This window comes from Dromaius novaehollandiae, chromosome 1 (assembly GCF_036370855.1).
Source record: "Dromaius novaehollandiae isolate bDroNov1 chromosome 1, bDroNov1.hap1, whole genome shotgun sequence".
Classification (NCBI taxonomy): domain Eukaryota; kingdom Metazoa; phylum Chordata; class Aves; order Casuariiformes; family Dromaiidae; genus Dromaius; species Dromaius novaehollandiae.
The window spans coordinates 209855518-209877790 of NC_088098.1; positions in this window are offsets into that span (position 1 = coordinate 209855518).

Consider the following 22273-nt stretch of genomic DNA (forward strand, 5'->3'; position numbering starts at 1 on the left):
TCACTTAGATTGGCATAAATCTGGAATAATATCATGGCATGCAGTGAAGCAGTAAAATGCAAACTGAAGCCCTCAGATCAAAATATCATACAGACTACTTTCTAAACAGATCTCAAGACAGTCTACTGGAATTTTTTATTTTCCATTTAAGAATTAGGGGGAAGAATTTCATGATGAAATGGGTAGTAAAGTACCCATCTCTGGCTAAAAATAAGGTGAATTCATTTTGTGTCTTTGAAACACCTGAAAGTCCAAATCACGAAGTAAATAATTTCAGTGCAGAATTTCATTGCTATTGTTTCAGCGAAACACAATGCTTTAGGTGAAAAATGTTTTTAGCAGAAGAAACACATCAGTACAAATATATTGTACTTCAGAGACAAGCATTTTGAAAAAAAAAATATTATGCAATAGCTTGTTTCATTGAAATATGTCATTTCAGAGCAACATTTTTTTAAAAAATGCATTGTCTGGACCACTGGATATCATCGTTTTTCTTTGCAAGAAAAATTAATTTATGTCATCTTCCATCACCAACTCTCAAGTGTGTTTCTTCTGAGTTTTTATTATTACAGTAGTATGCTGACCTCCAGAAACTAACAAACCAATGAATCCCATCCCAGATTTAATCATGAATTACTCCTTATGGAAAAGAGGAGAGGGAAGATTCCATATGATGCCTCCAGAAATAGCAGGGCACTTCATGATTAGGAAAGCAAGAGTTGAATTTCTTTGAAGGTCTACATCTAACCTCTCTGTCTGAATTATAATATTCCCTTTATATTTGGTCCATAAATTCCATCCGATTCCTGAGAAGCCTTACAGCCAGTGCTGCTATGTTCCTACAAAGAATGATCATCATTTTCAATGTAGAGGGCTGTTTTTCAGAAAGCCTCACCTGATCACATTCACCTTATTTCCTCTGCCTAGAATAGTCAAAGACAAAAAGGGACCTTAAGGAAATCAGGACATGACAAGAGTAGGTGAGTGTATTCAGGGCTGCCCTAATCCCTGTTCGTCTTTACTAATATGTGGACCAGGTTCTCCCTTTCTTCTTGCATCCTCCTTCTGCTCACAGCAAGAATGAACCTTGGAAACCAGGCTGAAACTTTCAGAACTACAATCTGCCTTTGTATCTGTTCAGGGCATTTATAACTTCTTTTCCTGTTTTAAGAGTTTAAGATCAAACCACAGTGGAGTACATGAGGCATTTGTTTTGATAGAAGGATTAGACTAGGTTGCTTTCCTGTATATGAAGTCCTTGGTGATTTATTCACATTTTTGGGGGGAAGTTCGGTTTAAAATCACCATCTGCTTTTATTTCTTTGTCTGTTTGTAAGCCAAACCTAATAGTTTAGCCAGTTTTTTAGCTGTTACCAAGTAGCCGACATGCTTTTCTTTGTATTACTTTGCAATATGGATTCAAAACTTCCCTCCCCATAACCCACCACATTTAACTTTTTCTCAAAGATCATTAAGTTAGAAGTTTCACTGATAAGCATTGCCTGGGCTTTCTCACATGTATTGGAAGGATTGCTCTCAGAAGGGAGTGGGACTTCAGAGCAGTGCCTGTTTGGTAAGGTACTGGGTAGGCTTGAGTGCGTGTGAAAAGATTTATGTGTTGTCTTGTATACACTGCAGGTTGAAGTTTGGCCCTAAAGAGAACAACTCAGAATTTGGGTCTTGTTACTGACCACAGTCCAGCTAAGCCACTACTCCCAGTGCTCCGGAGCTTGAATTATGAATGCACTTAAGCATGCGTGTAAACAACAAGGATGTTAGTAGAATCTCAACTGAGGAATTAGACCCAGATTTAATTAACTGCATAGATCACTGTTGATAGAAGTGGAGAGGCAGATGGAAAGACAATGTAGACTCCTTAGATGGCCAAGGCCAGACTAAGATTCTTAAAAGCATTCAAAGGTCTGAAAAAAGGCAGGTTCTCATGTCTGCTAGCTTTACTACAGGATAGAAAACAAGGCACAGTGTCCTATTATAAATACGTTGGACCTGAGGGACTGTGCCCAGAAATAAAAGGATAAAATGGTCCTTTTTCCCACTCTATTTACATGAAAAAAAGTATATCCATATACTCTATGGCAGAAAAAATATATATGTACACCAATAGTCAACTAAATCACATGATCTGGTGGTAAAGCGTTCAATGGATAGGATTTGTCAGTGCACAGGTCTACGTAAGAGCTAGTCATTCTAAGCTGTCTTTACAGTCAATGGAATAAGTATTTTTAGGGCACAGTTCACTTCATTCTGAAATAGGAAATGAAAATTAATCGGAGGACTCAAGAAATAAAGGCTCCCAATTTCTCTAAAGAGTCTCATCTAGAAACTTACCTCGAGTAAGCTGCTGCAATTCTATTCTGCGTGTATATTTGGATAATGACACTTTGCAAGACTTCTGAGGACAAAAACCACTACAGAGTGTTCATAAACTAAGGTGCCAATGACTAGGTTACAAATAAAATGCCAGTAAGACAACATATGAAAAGGAGATGTTCTATATCTATGAAGAAAGACTAAAAGTAGCATACAGAACATCATTGAGATAAATTGACTACGGAAAAAATAAAGAGAAAGACACCAAAGGCAAAATTTCAAGATTATATTATGCGAAGTGCTTGCTGAGATATTACTAGGCAAAAAGAGTAGTTCTGAGACTATGAATTCAGGAAGCACCTGAAAAAGCCTCCACAACTCTGGAGACTCACCTGAAGAAAGACTGGTGAATAGAAATAGCTAAAGACCGCATTGCCACGAAGCAGACTGTGGGTGGAAGGGCATTAAAGAGCAGAAAAGAAATCTTATAGTGACCTTAACAACACTGACTTCCATGCCAATGTCATACTAAAATCCTGCCACAAGCTCTGAACTGTGTGAGGCGCCTATATTTCTTCCCAGATTAACTTGTTCCATTTCCTCTTGTGAGTTTTTTTCTTGTTAGGTTTTTTACCAGAAAGACACTGGAGAGTTAGCTAATTACTATATAAAAATCTGGCATCAAGTTAGTGCAGCAAAATTGAAAACACAAACACTTGCCACATCCTTCTTTCGGAAGATAAAGCTGGCAAACATCACCCCTATGTGAATACCAAATGTCAGAAAGTAGTCAGCCAAAGAGCAGGCTCCACCAAGCTCCGTCTTAAAGCAATATAATAGAGTGTCTTGGCTTGTACCACTTACAGTTTATCCTAGCTGCCTTCCAAATGGTTCGCGAGGTTGGAATTACAACTTCTTTGGGTTACAAAATACTCTGCCTCGTGGTTACGCTGCTGTTCCAACAACAAGCAGCATTTGTTCAGGCTGGTGGAAAGCACAACAACAGCCCAGTTTTAACAATACACGTGTGACTCCAGTGAACTCAAATCCCATAACTGTAGGTGAGAATCCACTGCAGAAGTCAGGTCTGCTGCAAATACCCACAGAAATAAAGGGAAGCAATGATAGCTTGAATTCAAATGGTGTGTATTTTTTGTACTGTGCAGCAAGACTTTCTTTATCTGTAGCTTTGTTAAAGGAGGCTGAATGCCAAAGGAGAGGAAAGAAAGCACATAGGATTGCACAGAAAAGGCCAACTCTGCTGTGATGGATTACATGGAAAAGTAAGAATTCTTTTGCTCTATTATTCTTCAGTTATCTGCTGATAACAGCCCATGAGATAGTGAGTTTCTAATTCCTTCATCATCCTTCTATTACCCCAAGCAGACAACAAATTCACTGCATGATAACTGACAGGATATTCGATCATCTGATCCTGCATTGACGGCAGTTGTCTTCAAAACAGATTGGGAGATGTAAGCAATGAGTCAACACAGGCTGAGAGGGAATATGCAGTCAGCTGAACAAAGCAAAACACCACATGTGTTTTACCAAACTAGGTACAAAAAAAGAGAATCAGATTACAGAAACATCAGTCTTGAATAATTTCACTGAAACCCCTGGTGATGAGTGTGAATTAGACTTGTGATTGTGTGCCACATCAGAGCCTGAGGCTGTTTAGAGGGAGTGACAGTGTTACACTGGCTGTACTTTGTTATTCATAGAAAACATCCCTGGCAGAAGTTTGTCAAAGAACTTGCAGCTTTTTTTTAATCAGTATTTGTTTTCCCAACTTTAATATTTCATCATTGTTTTCAATATAGAGCTTCAACAAATATTTTCATTTGCCCCTGAAGCTGAAATAAGGTATCTAGAAAATATCTAGCAAACATAACATAATGCATGTGTTTTTGACTAGAAATGGATGGGCAGGTTTCCCAAAGGGCTGGGACTGATCACTATTCAGTCCCTCTTGAGTAAAACCAGCTCATAGGTAGTTATATCTTCTCCTGATCAATACCTTTCTGTTACCAGCAAAGTTAGCCTTTTCCAGCATCACAGCATGCTGAGCACAGATTCTCCTTCTTTGTACTATCATCAGTCCAAGTGATGACACAGGTTAGCTTAAGCTCTAAGGCCTGTAGCTGCCTTGTTCCAGTTATCTCGACCTGTGGAAAGGCCCTATAATATCTGTGGAGAAGGTATCCTTTTAGGCAGAAACTCAAAATCATCCTCACTTTGACTGAATCCCTTGAACCTAGCTAAACCTCTTGACTGGTGGGGCCTAAAGTATCAGACTTTTCCAGCCATACAAAATTTTGTTAGAGCATTCACATATATATACTGGGAACTGAACAGCATTTCACCTGAAGATTTAGGAAATATAAATGCACAGTTCAAAGGACATCACTCTAGGGTCTGAGCTAAACTAGACAATTGGCTACTAACTACTTGTGCACATGACTCTGGAGCAACTCAATTTATTTTCTATTGATGACAATTACAGATGTCATTCATCTCAACTAACTCTTGATCAGCCGATGAGAGGAAGATAGGTGCTTTGGAACATCTTTTCGCCAGACTTCTTTCATGTGTCTCTATCCGATCTTGAAAGTACCCACTTCCTCCTTTCTAAAGGGGAATTCAGGTGATTATCTCAGGTGCTGATGTCAGCTCTGTTATGTCTAAAGTTAGGTGAGATTACTCCTACTCTTACCCAAATAGCTGTCTTCAGGTGTGCCTCTTTAAAGTATTTTAAACCTTAAAATAAGAATACTGAAGGTATCACATTTTGAGTGACCCTGGAAGCAGCACAGATCACTGATGAGGCTTCCATCCAACTCCTGAAAAATGTGTTTTTGCTTATGCTGTCTTTTGCTATAAAGCCAATGGGCAGACGACAGTTCGCATAGGCTGCCAGCATGAGTCAGTTAAGCAGTGCAAGACCATGTCCACACTCACTGGAATGTGATCAGCTATCCTGTTAAATTGCTTTCAGGCCATGCTTGTCAGCACTCTTCCAAATAATACCCAGCCTGTGGTTTGGGGTTAGCACCGACTGGGGAACAATCCCAGCTGGTGATATAGACAAGGCTTCATTCATGGTCTCAGCAGACTTTGTACTTTTACACATAAAATTGTGAAAGCACACTACTTTGCCTTCATGCTTCTAGCACTCACAAGCCACAAATAACACCACACTATAAAAAAATCCCATCAAGAGGATACAAAGAGACTTTTTATCACCTGCTGGGGACTCAAAACTGTCCAGGAGAGCTCTGTAGTGAAATAATAAGGAAAAGAGACATTTGGGGTCTACTTGAAGCTGGCAGGAGGCTCTATCTGGGCTTTGTCTGCCAGGAACTTTCCTAGAATTGGGGGAATTCAGCTTCATTGAGATTCCCCCTCACCACTTGTGAGAAGTCAGCATGGCAGCTGCATGAGAGATGTTGCAGAGGAATGTCCACCACTGTCATGAAATTTTTTTAAATGTTAAAAATGTGCTGTACAAAGATCTTTGACAGGAACTGCTGCCTCACTGCAGCTCAGCACATTTGCCTTTACCATACCAGCCATTTGGGGGAGGAATAGCACAGAGTCAGTGCCATTTCTATCCCCAGCTGCAGACCCTGGGGCTCTAATTCAGGAAGCGCTCCCTGCCAAATCGCCCTGCATGTCTAATACACCACGATCCCATCCATGACGGCTCACCTTCCAGACCCCAAACCTTCTCTTGGCAGATAGTGCATGAAGGAGGAGGACTGAGGTCTCCATCTTGCCTTCTGTCATCGATCTGAGCAAGAGGTCCAAGATGCAACAGACACTTTTTCTCCATGTGGCCAGTTGTCAGAGCTCCATGCCTGTTCCGTGTGGTGGGCAAAATCTAGCAAACAGCAGCTGTGTTGACTCCAGCTCAAAGAAGAGCCCAGTCCTGGCTCTACTCTGAGAAGATGTCAAAGATTAGCTGGCATTAGCAAAAGCAGCAGATAATCTAGGAGCTCAAGTGTCCTGAGGTACCCAGGCAATAGGAGCAGGCAGCTTGTTGTAGCACCAGCTGCTCAACAGAAAATATCAATCTGAGGGCACAAGAAACATGGGCCTTTGCTGAATGATTGCAGGAATGATGTGTTGACAGGGGATATCACATATGTGGTGCTAGAGAGGCATCCAAGTGAGTAAGCCTGTCAGATACACTCCCTGCCAAGGTCTGTGCCAGTTACCTTTGGTACAAAGTTAGTTTTCACAGAATCACAGATTGGTTGAGGTTGGAAGGGACCTGTGGAGATCATCTAGTCCAACCCCCTGCTTAAGCAGGGGCACCCAGGCACATTGCACAGGATGGTGTCCAGACAGCTTTTGAATATCTCGAGAAGGAAACTCCACAACTTCTTTTGGCAGCCTGTTCCCATGCTCAGTCACTCTCATGTTTTTCCTTATTCAGATGGAATTTCCCATGTTTCAGTTTGTGCCCATCGCCTCTTGTCCTGTTGCTGGGCACCAGTTTGGCCCTATCCTCGTCAAACCTCCCTTATGATATTTATATACATTGATAACATCCATTCTCAGGCTTCTCTTCTCCAGGCTGAACAGGCCCAGCTCTCTCAGCCTTTCCTCATAGAGAAGATGCTCCAGTCCCCTAATCACCTTTGTAGCCCTACACTGGACTTGCTGCAGTAGCTCCTCTCTTGTACTGGGGAGCCCAGAACTGGACACAGCGCTCCAGATGTGGCCTCACCAGGGCTGAGTAGAGCAGGAGGATCACCTCCTTTGACCTGCTGGCAACACTCTTCCTAATGCACCCCAGGATACCATTGGCCTTCTTGGCCACAAGGGCACACTGGTGGCTCATGGTTAACTGCTTATCCACCAGGACTCCCAGGTCCTTCTCCACAGAGCTGCTTTCCAGCAGGTCAGCCCACAACCTGTACTGGTGCCTGGAGTTATTCCTTCCCAGGTGCAGGACCCTGCACTTCCCTTTGTTGAACTTCATGAGGTTCCTCTCTGCCCATCTCTCCAGCCTGTCCAGGTCTCTCTGAATGGCAGCACAGCCCTCTGGTGTATCAGCCACTCCTCCCAGTGTTTGTATCATCAGCAAATTTGCTGAGGGTGCACTCTGTCCCTTTACATGGGTCATTGATGAATAAGTTGAACAAGACTGGACCCAGTATTGAACCCTGGGGGACACCGCTAGCTACAGGCCTCCAACTAGACTCTGCACCACTGATCACAACCCTCTGAGCTCTGCCATTCAGCCAGTTCTCCATCCACCTCACTGTCCACTCATCTAACCCACAATAGCCTTGCTGAAGTCAAAGTGGACAGCATCCACTGCTCTCCCCTCATCTACCTAGGCAGTCATCCCATCATAGAAGGCTATCAGACTGGATAAGCATGATTTTCCCTTGGTGAATCCATGCTGAATACTTGTGATCACCTTCTTTTCCTCCACATGCTTAGAGATGACATCCAGGATGGGCTGTTCCATCACCTTTCCGGGGATGGAGATGAGGCTGACTGGTCTGTAGTTTCCTGGGTCCTCTTTCTCACCCTTTTTGAAGACTGGAGTGGCATTGACTTTCTTCCAGTCTTCAGGTACCTCTCCTGTTCTCCATGACCTTTCAAAGATGACAGAGAGTGGCCTAGCAATAACATCCGCCAGCTTCCTCAGCACTTGTGGGTGCATCCCATCGGGGCCCATGGATTTGTGGGTATCAGGTTTGCCTAAGTAATCTCTAACCCAATCCTCCTCAACCAAGGGAAAGTCTTCCTTCCTCCAGACTTTCTCCCTAGTCTTCAGAGTCTGGGGTTCCTGAGGGCTGGCCTTAGCAGGAAAGACTGAAGCAAAGCAGGCATTCAGTGTCTCTGCCTTCTCTGTATCCTTCATCACCAGGGCACCACCCCATTCAGCAAGCGAGCCCACATTTTCGGTAGTCTTCCTTTTGCTGCTGATGTATTTGAAGAAGCCCTTCTTGTTGTCCTTGACATCCCTTGCCAGATTTAATTCCAAATGAGCCTTGGCCTTCCTCGTCGCATCCCTGCATACTCTGACATTTCTACAGACAAGTGGCCTTCTTCCACATGCTGTACACTTCCTTCTTCTGTTTGAGTTTTGCCAGGAGCTCCTTGCTCATCCATGCAGGTCTGCTGCCCCCTTGCTTGACTTCTTACTCATAGGGATGCACTGATCCTGAGCCTGGAGGAAGTGATGCTTGAATATTAACTAGCTCTCTTGGACCTCCCTTCCTGCTAGAGCCCTAACCCACATTTTCTGGGAGAGTTAGTTCACTAGGACAGTTGAAGGCTGCATCAAGCAAATCAGCCTCACTGTCAGAAAATGCTCCCAGTAATTTTTAATTTACTAGTGTGAACTATATATAAAGTCTTATTCTCTGTTTTAGGACATATTCAAACTTGAAGCAGGAAAAAAATTCAAAGAGGAGAGCACTGACGGGTCAACATAATTGGATCAAATCTGAAAGGAACATCCTCACATATTGCTTTGGTCAAATTCTTTCTGAATTTAACAAATTTCAAGCCTCATCTCTTATATCTTACTGGGAAGAGGTGAAAAGCTCCAAATCAATATTCAAACCCAGACCCATGGAGTTCCTGTTGCAGCTGCTGGGATCTCAAACCTCAGCCACTAAGTCTCATTCTCCTCAGTGATGACAGTGGTTTCAGAGGAGTTATCAAGCAGTGGAAGGGTATTTAGTGGGGTTAAACACACATCATTAACTCCTAATGCCCACTGATTAGTTAAAAAACATGTACTACATATATATGAACTATGGGGTTTGGTACATGACTGGTCAAGATGTCATTTTATGCAGTTCTCAGCAAATGGCAAGCACTGCTCTTTCTCACACTCTTCTTTCTGAAGATGTCATTTATGCAAACAGGAGAAGTGACTTTTTCTATTTATCAAGGGGTTTTTACACCAGTCATCAGGGAAAATATTCTAATTGCTCGTTGCCTTTGTTTTCCTGTTGCTCTTTACAGCTTTCTTCTAGAGTGGAGCCGTGCCTCTGCCACTGTACTTCTGTAGCATGTCAGTTCACATTGCGCAGCACCTGACAGATGAAGCATATTACCTACACAAGGAAATAAGACTGTGGGTGTTTTTTTTTCCCTCCACCCACACGCCAAAACAGAAGTCACAGAATAGGTCAAATATAATTACAATTTATATGAAACGGTTTCATACTTCAAATATTTCTGTTTGTTAGCTGTCAGCTTAGGCTTGGCTGACAATATGAGGGTTTCTGATATTCACAGCCACTGTGATACTGTCTATACTAACTGGGTTTGGCATTTTCAGAGACTAATTGTATCCACACTTTGCTGAATGACTTTTCACAATAAATTTTCTTGTATGAGAAGTGGAGCTAGCCAAAAAGTGGATACCTTATTGCAAAGTCCTACAGAGTTCAAAAAGAAAATTTAATTAATTTTTTTGGTATTATTTTAGTATGTATGTACTCAGTATTATTTTAGCATTTTTGTGATACTAAAAATATATGTCTCAGTCATGACAATAAAAAGGGTTTAGTTCATTTATTTGAGAGAGCTCCTAACTATTGGCCTGGATGCACAGAGTTACATTAAAATTCCCATTTTAGCTGCCACTTAGCTAAAGTATCTGCAAAATAGCCTGCAAGGAAAAATATCTTTGTAAAGCTCTTTCTGGGGGTTTTATCTCCAAAGGGGGTTATTTAAGGACCATTTTTCTTCTGTCTAGCACTGCCCTACTTCCTGATGTCAGAAATACCTTTGGTGGAGTGAGAAAGACGCTGCCTGTCAACTCTGTGGATTTTACTGTCTTGTCACATCAGAGATAATCCTATTATTTCTTCCTTGAACTTTCTTCCGAAGGATGAAAATGAAAAGGCATAAACCAACAGATAGAAAAATGAAATAAAGCCCACAACAGTGGAGTAGAGAAAGCTGTAAATACGAGGAAATTTTGAGATGATTCACTTAATTCCAACCTGCTCATTTCTTTTTCATGCCTCATTACTTGCTCAGCTGATCCTCAGTTTCAGCCACTCCTCCCTGTCTTTAAATCAAATCTCTGATGAGTTACTGTAGCCCTAAGTGACATCCCCCAAATCCTCTGTGAAGTCTATGGCAGAATATGGAAGTGGATTCATTCATCCTGAATTCTATATCATGCCCTTAAAGTATCTTTCCTTCTCTCACCCCAAAAAATCAGTAGCATTTTGGCTCTATTTTTAGTTTGTTTGGAGCCAGAAAACAATTATTAGCGAATTCCCCATTATAGGAACTGCTTTTTCCCAGCATGCATTTCTGGAGCTCACCATCTAAAGTTGGCAGAAAATACAGCTGAAGTCCTAAAAAAAAAAAAAGGTTGTCTTATGATCAGCAGCTATATCTCCCTCTTTTCTCTCTTTTCATCCACTCCTTCCCACAAATATTTGTTATGTTAGCCTTCTTTTTGTACTCTGGAAATATTACGCTTGTTGTGTAGAAGATAGGCTTGAGTTTGATTTTTTTCCAGATACATTGGAAATACCATTATGACCCTTTATTGAATAAATACATTGATCCTAACTTCAGTATATATACGTGTAATTGCAACCTGGCAGAGCTACTGCTTACCTATAACTTTGCTCATTTTTTTCCTCTCATTACATCTCACATAAACAGTCCGCAAAGCTGAAGAGAAGAAATCTAACCTTTAAAAACTTTGCACCTTGGTCTTCATCCTTATCATGTTCAAAAATATTCACCTAAGAAGACATCTGCTCTTTAAAGTCTCTGCTAAGCATCAGATGGTTTTCAGAGTGAATCAGAAGTACTCCTGCATAACATCATGTTATGCCACTTTTTTTTTTTCAACATTTGTGAAGTTATTATTGGCAGATGCAGGCTGTGTTGTGAACCGGTGCCCCTTTTCAAATTGCATCAGCCACGCCGAGTTAATGGACCATGTTTCGGCAGAGCAGGTGGGAGGCGAACCACACGGAGCTATTTAGCGTTCAGGGAGCCTTTTCTTTCCTTCTTGTCTAAAACTGTTACTTAAGCCTTTGCAGTTATCAACTAGCAAGTGCCTCTGGAACCTGTTTCAATTACTCCTCTGCTAGCAGGGGATAACTGCAGCAAGTCTGGTGCAAGCAAAGGAGCTTACACTAGTATTCTCTGCATAGCATACAGAGGAACAGAATGGGGCAAACACATGCGAATAAAGGACTGCTTAGGAGGAAACTTGTCCCACCAGAGAACTACGGGATTGAGCCCTGTTCAGCTGATATTCTTTGCTCTCATCAGTGTTGGTTATTAGAGAAACACTGGATCAAGTTTGTAACCAGGTAAGCGGCATAAAGCACCACTGAATTCACCAGAACTTTATTGATTTACACTGGCTGGGTAATAGGGGAGGAAGTGAGCTCTATTTTGCTAACAATCCTAGTGAGAAGCAGCTTGGCTTTCATTTTCTTTTAAGCCTTAAAAGACACTAGATTCTAAATAGGAAAGTGAGGAGGAGAAACAAAAAATTCACAACTGGGAAGTGATATGTCCACTGTCACAAGGCAGGACTGTACTGGGAAAAGCATGGAGGCCCCACACATTCATGGCACTGAAGCGTTATTGCATATGAGAAAGCTTCAAACCGTCTAGCCTGGGGACTGGTAGCAAGTTGGCAGATGTGCCGCAGAGTTCATCACAGGCTACTTGACCTTCCGGAGACCTTAGTAAACATTTAGATATCAATTCATGCCAAGTTTCTCATTGCCACAGCTGGTCTGGTATTATAACCGACCTGGGTGATTTAGGGGTAGTGCAGATATGTCTGCACCCACCGCAGGCCCAGCAGTGACTGTACCAAAACCTGCAGGCAGATGACTTAGGAGCTCAGCCATTTAAAGTCATGCAGGGTCTATCTCCCCCTGACAGGAACAAAACCTGATGTTTAAGTAGCTTTAAAAATTGATTTGTGAGTGCTTTGGAGATTCCCTGCCTCTTCTACCTCTACACAGGTTCTTCGGAAGAAGACTTTCCCTCACTTAATAAAACAAGATGTCTGAATACCAATACTGATCTCCTCTACTAATCAGAACAGCAAATACTATATCAAGAAGCAGGCTGCTCTCTCACCTGCTAGAATTTCACTCTTAAATACAATAATCCATAAAGGCTGTATCATATGAACAATCCGAGATTTTTCTGCTGAGGATTTCTCCATGCCACTGTTTTTCCCTGGAACAACAGCAATGCATAAGTTCATCCATGACAATGTGTTATCTCACATCTTACTACCTCCATCTGCTGTTTTGCATTTGCACTATCACTTTCACCTTCAAAGTCTGAAAAATGTGATTGTGTTTTGGCAAATAACACAGGTAGATTCCTGACCTCTAACAATAATAGCTATTAAAACTAATAGAATAACCAGAAGAGCCCCATTTAACTGCCTTTGCATTTTTCAGTCCAAAATTTAGTATATCATTGTCAGGGAATCTATGCACCATGTTACAGATCGAGAACAGTGTCACTGCAGCTACAGCTCTACTGCTTTTGCTAGCTTTGGAGAACTTCATGCGATCCATGAACCAGGCAGAACATAACGGTTCACGCTCATGTTGTATTGAAACCAAGTGTTGACCTACTTTGCCTGATATACTTTCCACCAAGAGAACTACCTTGGTTTACAAGCGAGCTGAACCTGGATACAAGCACACGATATGCTGCCAGTGTGAACAGGATAGGCAGCATTAGTATAGGCTTGTTGTAAGCGTCCTCATGAGTCCCTCTAGAGCCTCAATAATATGACTTTAGGCAGGATTTTTTTTTAGTTGTAAGCAATTTCAAACAAATGCAAAGATATGAATGGACAAAGACTGCTCAGAAAAAAATGGATTTTTTAATCACATATCCTAAGCATGTTTCAAAACTACACCTCTGCACATTAATAAAAATAGGACTGAGCAGGGGTGAAATCTTCCTGTACTTGTCATAATTAAGCTCTGATTTTATCATACCACCCCTGAGATATCTGAGTTTGAATAAACTGTGTAATCCTGCAGACTTTTTCCACACATTTCTAATTTGTTGAATTCCTTGTTTTGCATTAAAACTGCACACCACATCATGAGCTAGCATCAAATCATATTAGTGGGTCTTTCACTTGGGAAAGTTATTTAATTGTTGCAAGAACGCAGTGTGAACATGGAGCTACACAGTTCAGGCAATGAGATTTGCAAAAATGCAAGGGAACAGCATTAAGCTGAAAGTGTGGCCATAGCAAAGAAAGTAGCAAACAAATGCAAAACAGAGAAGCAGAAAGTATCCTCAGGTGAGCTCTATGGAAATGGTGGCATGGGACCCAGTGTGCTTAATTTCCATGCTTAATAAGCAGCTTTAAAACAGATGCCTATGACTCCAATAGAGTCTGCAGAGAAGTAGATGTTTTGAAGGCCTCCAGAAACAGACCTCGTCCTCATAACACGGATGTCTAAACTATGGCGAGAAAGGTTCCCTTCCTAGAGTCTTTTAAAAGCCCTTGACTTCTTCCAAGACTTACACAGGAATGTAGAAGCTTATTAAGAAACCTACTGTATAGACCACAAACTAGGTGCGCTGCAGCACCCATGATTTTTATAGAGCTAGTTCTTATGTTTCAAGCAAAAAGGGAGTCATAAAAGACATCTTGAGAGTAAACTGAATTTGCAGTAAAAAAGACAAATAGAACACACACATTAAAAATGGTAGAACAAACATGTTCTAGGACAAAAGTGTCCTGTCTTATGGGGAGATATACTGCACTTTGTGTCCTAGATAAGTTGTCTCCGAAGAGCTACCTGGAAAGACTTCTGAACAATACTGGTGGTGTTTCTTGTTTGGATCAACTAAGAAAAATGTGCTTACCAAAACTTTCTGAAATTCACAGATATAAGCTGAAAGAGGTGTTGAACAATTGTCTTGGGATTAATCTTATTGCACATGAGAGACCAGATGTTCAAGGCCACTCAAGTCTCAATACTGTAACATAGACTTGTTATTCTTTTGCAGACACTTCACAGTGGAATTTTATCTCTGTTCGCAAAATGTGCCTGTTTAGAAATCATTTATTACAAAATAGTGACATGAGCAGCGGTGGAAACAGTTCCAAAATGTGAAAAATGTACTCTTGTGGTTAGAACTTTGACAGAGGAGCTTTGGCAAATGTTACCAATCTAGTTGAAGAAGTCGCCATCCCATCTTCTGGATTATTATGGATATCATTCGGAAAAGAACATTGGCAGGGTTTTAGCTCTGCAGAGGAGGATGTAATGTCTTTGAGTGGGATTCACCTCATCTAACTTTAGACACTGAGACACATCCTAACATAGGCCTGTAAACTAAATTGAAGCAAACTGTTCCTTAGAAAGCTTTTTCTCTCCGATAACTATAAAAACAGCCCAGCGCGACTAGCTTAGATGGAGGTATTTACAATATAGTAGATAATAGGAGCCCCATCTTCCCTGTGGAGCATCAGAAAGCATGCAGCCATTTCAGCAGTAGTTTCTTTTCCTCCAAGAAAAATACTGACTCTTACCATCTACAATAAAACAGAATCGGAACACATACAATGACAAATGTTTTCATCAGCTTTGCCAGATGGGTCATGGTTAAATGCCTGAAAACAAGCAAGCCAAGAAAGTTCTTGAAAAAATTGAAATGTATATTCACGATGCTCCATGTTCACATCATTGCACTGTAAATTTATTCTGCACAAACCAAGTACTCACTCAGAAATGCTCTAAGCATCTTAAGCCTGCATCAATACATATTTTGATGAAGTGCCTGTGTTTGATAGCAAACTAATTTAGTGGCTTCATCAGTATATATTTTAATATGAACAGTTTAAACATTACTGAATTCTTTCACTGCTAGCTACTCGAAAAGTCTGTTAATTCCTGCTAACCTTGAAGGCTATGAAAGGCCGTTTTCTTCTTACCATGACAAGTATAGATATATATATATCAAGGAATGACAAAATCACTATATAAATTGCATTATTTCACAATCAAGAAAAAGGTTACTTACAAAGTTATACTGTTTTTTTCCCGTCATATAAATTAGCATCTAAGCAACCAATACAGTAACAGATTAGCAACGATCAATTTTTAGCTTTATATGTTAATATTGATGATGTCAGTAAAAAATTTTATTGCTTTAAAGTTGTATGTAATTCCAATGGTTACCATAAGCAAGGGATACTAGTTGAGGCTCAAGCCATCTAGAAGGCTCAATTCTTGTGTCTTCTTCCTGTTTTCTTTAAACTTCTTTATGTCATGACACCAATACTTTGCAGAGAAAACTGTTGTTGCCCAATAAACAAGGAAACATTTGTTACAGATTTCTGGTTCTTTGTTTTGTCATATCATTAAACACAAAGCAATTCTTCATTTCAGCTACTAGGCAACCAACAGTTTTCACAACAGTCATTAAAATTATTCACAGAAAGGAGGAAAGCTAGTGAGGAGAGATGTTAGATGGCTGTTACTTATTTAATGTTTTGCTTTCCATTGAAGAAATACAAAGTATTTAAAAAACAAAATGAAAATTTGTCGTTGTCCATTGCATTGTATGTGTTGTCACAAAGTAACCCATAGGTGTTAGAAAAATTATGAATGTAACTGCTGGACAATTTAAATGCAGAGAAGAAGGACAGGGAGTCTGTTCTCCTGAATTAAATATGCTTCATTAAGAATATAAATCAAACATAATCAATAGCAAGAAATACTAGAAACACATTAGGAGCAACAGAATAGTAATGAAAAGGAAACCGTTTGGAAAGCAGTCTAGCTGGATGTTTTAGAAAAGAGATTTTGGAGTACTTTTGCTTTTTGAAAGTCATGCAAAAGCACTTGGCCTTGACAAGACCAGCTAAACAAGCACTGGCCCATCATACAGATTGCTAAATTCATAAAATCAATTTTAATGAGAAAGTCAACAGTAAGTGACATTATGAATTCTCTGCACAGAAATATCAACTTCAGGGAAACTTCAAAATTCTAAAATCTTCCTAGCTGTATTTCCAAAAAAAAGGGGATAATAATATGCATCTACCTCCCTTACAAGGCATTAAAAAGATTAATTAATGTTTGTAAAACACTCTGAAACTGAAAGCTCTTATATAAGAGCACTAAATATATTATTGCCAAAAATAAGAAAGACATCTTTTATGTACATCACATTATACACATAAAGGACAACATGCCTGAGAATGTAATTGTGTGGAAATATGGCCATTATTTTAGTAGTCTGTCAATGTTGTAGCCAACCTTACTCAGAATCCAAATTTTAAGAGCATTTAAGATGACTTGATTGTGCGGTCTAGCATTTTGCATTTTACAAGCAATATCAGTTTTCTTACATTTTCTTATATTGAGACCAGGAAGTCTTTTGAAGAAAACCTATTGTCGTTGTTAAAGAAAATGCACTGTTATCATCTTGGCCCAGCTTAGCTGTATACAACTCAAGCAGAGGCTTGATCCCTCTCTGTTGCTCATCCAAAGATAATTCATCTCAGCCTTACACTGATGTTTAAGACTGCGGGGGAAGAATCATACTTTGGAAGTATTTATTTCTCTCCTTCAGAAAGAACCTAGACAACTGGCTTATACAGGATACCTGGCTTTTAGATGGGCAAAGTAACGTGAGGTCCTTAAATTAAATCCCACCTTTTGAGATTGACTGATGAAAGGCAAAACGATAAAAGCTTCACAGTGCTACTGAACCTTTGGAAAAATGCCAAGGGTACGTAATAGCCAGTGACCTTGTTCCCAGGATTATATTACCCACCACATTCTTCAGCATGAAATGAGATTTCTTGTAAATTTGTGCTATATAAAATTATGACAGTTATGATTTTTACTGATCCTTAGTGGAAATAAAGAAAAAGTTCATATTTATTGAAATGAGGCACAATGTGAAGTGGCTAGTAATAAATCCAAGTATGTCTGCATTCATATCTCTATCTTTTTTTTTTTTTTTTCATCATTGTGAAGTGGCAAAAGAGGTCTATTATAATGTTGGGTAAGCTGGATCTCGCAGTGCTGCTTAAAGAAATGAGATGGCCCAAAGGATTATCAGCGACATTGTCAGTAACATATTATGTACTGCCAGAAATTCTCTTCACGCTCAGCCCAAGCTAATGACCAAAATAATGTATCACCCGTTAACTAGCAGACCTTGGTAAAACAGCTTCAGTGGTTCTTCTAATCATTTTTCACAAAATCCTGTTTGTCATAACAACAGAAGCAACAGTAAGGAGCTTAAAGGGATCGTATTCATTGCCAGTCAGAAGAAACTATGTTCCAATTTTGAGATCCCCATGGGGGCCACAGAGGTGGTGAAGAAAGGAACAGCCCGGGCTCTCCTGAGCTCCTCTTCTCCCTCCCCCTTCTCACACAGGGACAGGACAGCAGGCGAGGATCCTGCCAAGCCATACCTAACTCCTTCTCTGATCTCTCTCCTTCTCCCTCTCCCTCTCCTCTCCTCTGCTCTGCTTTCCCTCTCCTCGTGAAGATGATGCAGGAGATCAGGGCCTTTCATGAGAGGCAGCAGGAGCAGAGATACATGTGAGTAGAAGTTAGCATGTTGTCTGGGCAGTACCTAGCTCCTCAAATAGCTGTTCCCAAGCTCCTCTGGAAGCAGGCTAGATCAAAGCATCCTAGAGGCTATGCTGGATGCCACGGATATGAATCTAAAGGGTGAAAGATGGGTTTGGAAGTTTAGATAACTGTGTTTTAATCCGAACTGTGCCACCGATTTGGTGTTCAGGAGTGAGCAAGACTCACATACTTCAGCTTTCCAAAAGTAATCATTGTTCTTGGCTTTCTCTATGCTTTCTCTGGCGACCTTTGGATCCCTACAAAAACCCAAAGGCATGAAGCCAGGTCTTTTGTTTCTGTAAGGGGTCGTTTTCTTTCTGCTGGACATAGTCAGAATTTTAAACTGCAACCAACTCCTGCACTGTATTTCCAGAAAAGCCAAAGCATCACACTCATTGCTTGGATTTGCATTTACTTTGAAATGCTTTCTTGTTTTTTTGTTTTTTTGTTTTTTTTTTTCTGTGTTTGTTCTTTTATTTGTGTTGTTCTGGCAGAAAAACTCACCAAGAAAACCATTACTGAAACATCCAGCCTAAATAACATGTTTGGTGCCATTGGCACCAATGGCAGTTTTGGTGATGCTTCTCTTGCCTTCTCTCCTTTTTGTTTAAAATGTGTAGCCAGACATACTTAGAAATATCCAATAGCTAAAATAGCCATGTAAGCCGACAATAAATTACACAGTTAGATACCAGTGTGCACAGATGAATCCTTTCATAGAAGAAAACACTCTTCTAGAAAAATTTCTATTACATAGCCCTCATGAGGATTTTTCTCTCTTGGCTGAGACTGTTTCCCATTCTAGAGGTATGTAGTAATACAAGCACAAAATAAAAAAGATGAGAAAGTAGAGGCAGATGAAGCAAAGCTCCTGATCCTGGAACATCCAAAGGAAAACATGATGTCATTGCTGAGTCTGTACATGCCAGGATGTTGTGAGTGTGGTCTTTAACAAACATCCAATGTAACAATTAACAGATAGTTCCCTTAACACAGTGTAGATACATATTGTAGGGACAGCATTTACATCACTTGGTGTTGCTGGACCCTCTGCTGGCAGTTACTTTACTCCAGACTTGATGAAAGTGAAGAACCTTTCCTCTTTAGTGTCACTTTTACTGTGTCAAGAATAAGGAGGCTTTTCTTTTCTAACGGCTGAATGTTGATGGAACAACTCAGTGACTTGGAGGAAGGACATGTCTGCACTCCCTGTCTCTGGGCAACTAGTTCCTCCTAAGAGCACCAACTCCCTCTGGCCCTCCCCTCTAGGATCCCCTCTGAATCTCCAAATGGTTGCTATAAAGCCACGGATGGACTAGAATATAGTATGGGTTATTCCTGTTAGGGAACCAGTACAGAGCAAGTCTGGCGCAAACTGAGGCAGCTTTCATTATAAGCTGTCTTTGATCTGCAGGGTTTAAAGGCCTTGTATGCTGCAAATGTGCAAGGGGCACGCTTGCTCACCCCTCTCATTCTCTTCCTCAGTCTAGGGATATGCTCTTTAGAATACTTAATGGTGTTTTTCTTGTCTTTCTCTGTCCCCCTCTGAAATCTTTTTTTTTCTGGTGGGAAAGGATGAGACTTTGTTTAGAACATATTCTGCAGACTTACATGTTGTTCCAAGTAGTCATTTATATATGTAATCAATGCCTAAATAAACTTTACAGCAATTACCACATCTTGAATTGAAAATGAGTCAGAGCTGCCGACCTTCTCTCAGAAGAGTTTTGAAGTCACTGCACTATGCCAACAAATGTTTTCATTGCCAAAGTGAAGAAAGCAAGAAGAATGTATGCTGGCCATGTATTAGATGAATGTGTCTTCAGTACAGAAACCTGCCAAGTGTCATTTCTGCAATATATGAACAAGCTGATTAGCTCTTCTGAATCAGTTATTTATTATTTTAGCCCACCAAAGATTTGCATTAATGGACTTCTCAGAAAAGGATAACACATAAAAACTAAAGTAGATATACCTGATGAGTCAACATTTATCATAAACTATCTACAACTCTTTGTATATGATATGCTGGGTAATATGGATAGTATCATATACTGTTTGTAAAACCAGCATGATTTTTATAAGGAAAACATGTTTGTTTACAGAGGTGCTGCAACTGACAATTACTTTCAAGCCATGTGCAAAACTTTCTAGTGTCTTTTAGAATTCATGTCCCTTCCAAATTCATAGAGATACTTGTCTTTTCTAACAGTTTAGCTGATTTGTTAGTAGTTCAAGCACTAGCTGAAGGGTCACTAACATATCCCACCAAAGGGACAGGCCTTTTACTGTGACCCCTAATCCTTGCTAGGATTCATAGCCCTTCAGTTACACTGTTGGTCTTGCTTATATGACTCCTTTCTTCCAGCATATTTGTTAACACAAGCAGCAGGACTAACTGCTGCTGAAGTCTGGGTCTCCTTCTGTCTCTCCAATGCTCTGTATTTCTGAGAGCCAAAATCTAGCTTTAAACGGAAATAACTATCTTCAGTTTTGTCACCACTGTTGCCCGAATTTGCTTTTACTTCATCTTCTGTGCAACCCCCACTGTTCAGATGGCTGCTCTCACTTGAGTTATTTGATGTCATCCCCAGTGTGCAGGGCCTCCAACTCCCCTTGGCAGTAAAAGACTGTCCATCATGTGTAGCTGACAATCAGGGCATTAGTCCCTGTGTTTTCTAATCCCAGAGATGAGCCAACACTGTCTCTCCATTCCTATCTCTGTTGTCGTTGCCATCAGTCACTTTGTTATCAATGCCATTTTCATGTCGTTTTGTGAACACACAAAACAGGACATCTTGTGCTTGTGTTCCCATGTGGTATTGAACTGTTTGAATTTTGTGACAGGTTCTGTGACTCACTCCTTCATTAAGCGGGCTGGAGTATGCTTGTCTTTGTGGTGCATGCCTTCAGTTTCCTGAGTACAGTTACTATCGAAACATCTTCCAACAGTCCATCCCTGGAGCACTGTGCTGTGACCCACAGCTTCATGTTCCTTTCCTCATGGTAAAAAACCTGCTGGTAAAAATCTTGATGCCAGGAATTTTTGCTAACTGAGGGAGTTCCTCAATTTACACTGACCACCTCTGGGAATAAGATGAGATCCAAAGACTTTCTCACCTAGCTATTCCTGTTCAAAGATTTTCAGAGGACTATGAAGCTTGTATCACTCGATATACTATATGGTTTTTACCTTTGGTAAATCTGGTGGTACATCTTTAGTAATCATAAGTCTTTAATACTCATAAGAAGCACTGACTTCTTTTACAAAGTGTGTTAAGTGTCCTTCAACCAACGTGGCTAACCCAGCCACTGCTACTCTACTGCCATGCTCAATGCTAAATTCAATAGCTGCATTAATGTGACCTCTTTGTAGTCTTCCCAAATCCCTCCAAGTTAATAGAATTGTGCATGTCAGGGAGCTCTGGGACAGTCTGTGGAGTTTTAACTTCTGTTTGATCTTTGAATTTCCTCCTTGAAGCATATATTAAAACTTTGGCCAAGTTCACCCTTGTCTCCTTTCTCTCTCACATGAAGAAAATTTTAGTTACATTTAGAGCTTGCTGAGTAAGGAGTTCAGCTGAAGTTATTTGAGTTCTGCACCTGATGGTACCCTTCCATATCCACTCCTATGAAATCCAAGTAACAATGTTTACTGCTTCTCCTCTTTGTTTCTTTTACTAACAGTCTGCATTTGTTTGTCAGGTTCAGACTATTTGTGCTGTGACCCTTTACTTGGTCACCAGTTTCTCCAGTGTAAAACTGGCTTTTATCACTTTTATTACTGTCTCCACCATTTCAGCTGACAAATTCTTCTGTCCTTGATAGATAGTGAGATCTCTCTGTTTTTCTCAACAGTATGTCCTGAAATCTGGAACCAACCACCTTGCCTTATTGATATAATATGAAATGGCTCCAAAGTTCCAAGTGGATTCAAGAGTTCTTAATTTTGTAACACAAGCATGTATTCCCTCTTCAGCTGCTCATTTTTGGCTTTAAAAAAAAAGAACCTTTTGCCTCATTGTGGACAGTGTCACAACACTCACCAGTCACCCTTATTGGCTCTTGCTACATATTATGAATTATTCTTGACAGAAGAGTCTCACTCACTTCTCATTCTTCTTCTCCAGTGAAATGCTAAAAAGTTTAACTTTTCGTATTTATTGTCCACTGATGACACAGGTTCAATTCTTGCTTCTTTTGTTTTCACCTTTATGCTGCATATCCTTCATCCTTAAGAGTCTGAGTCCCTTTATGCTACTTTCTGAATCCATTTCCAGTTGTTCCTTTTTTGTCTTTAAACCATATTTCCATTTGCG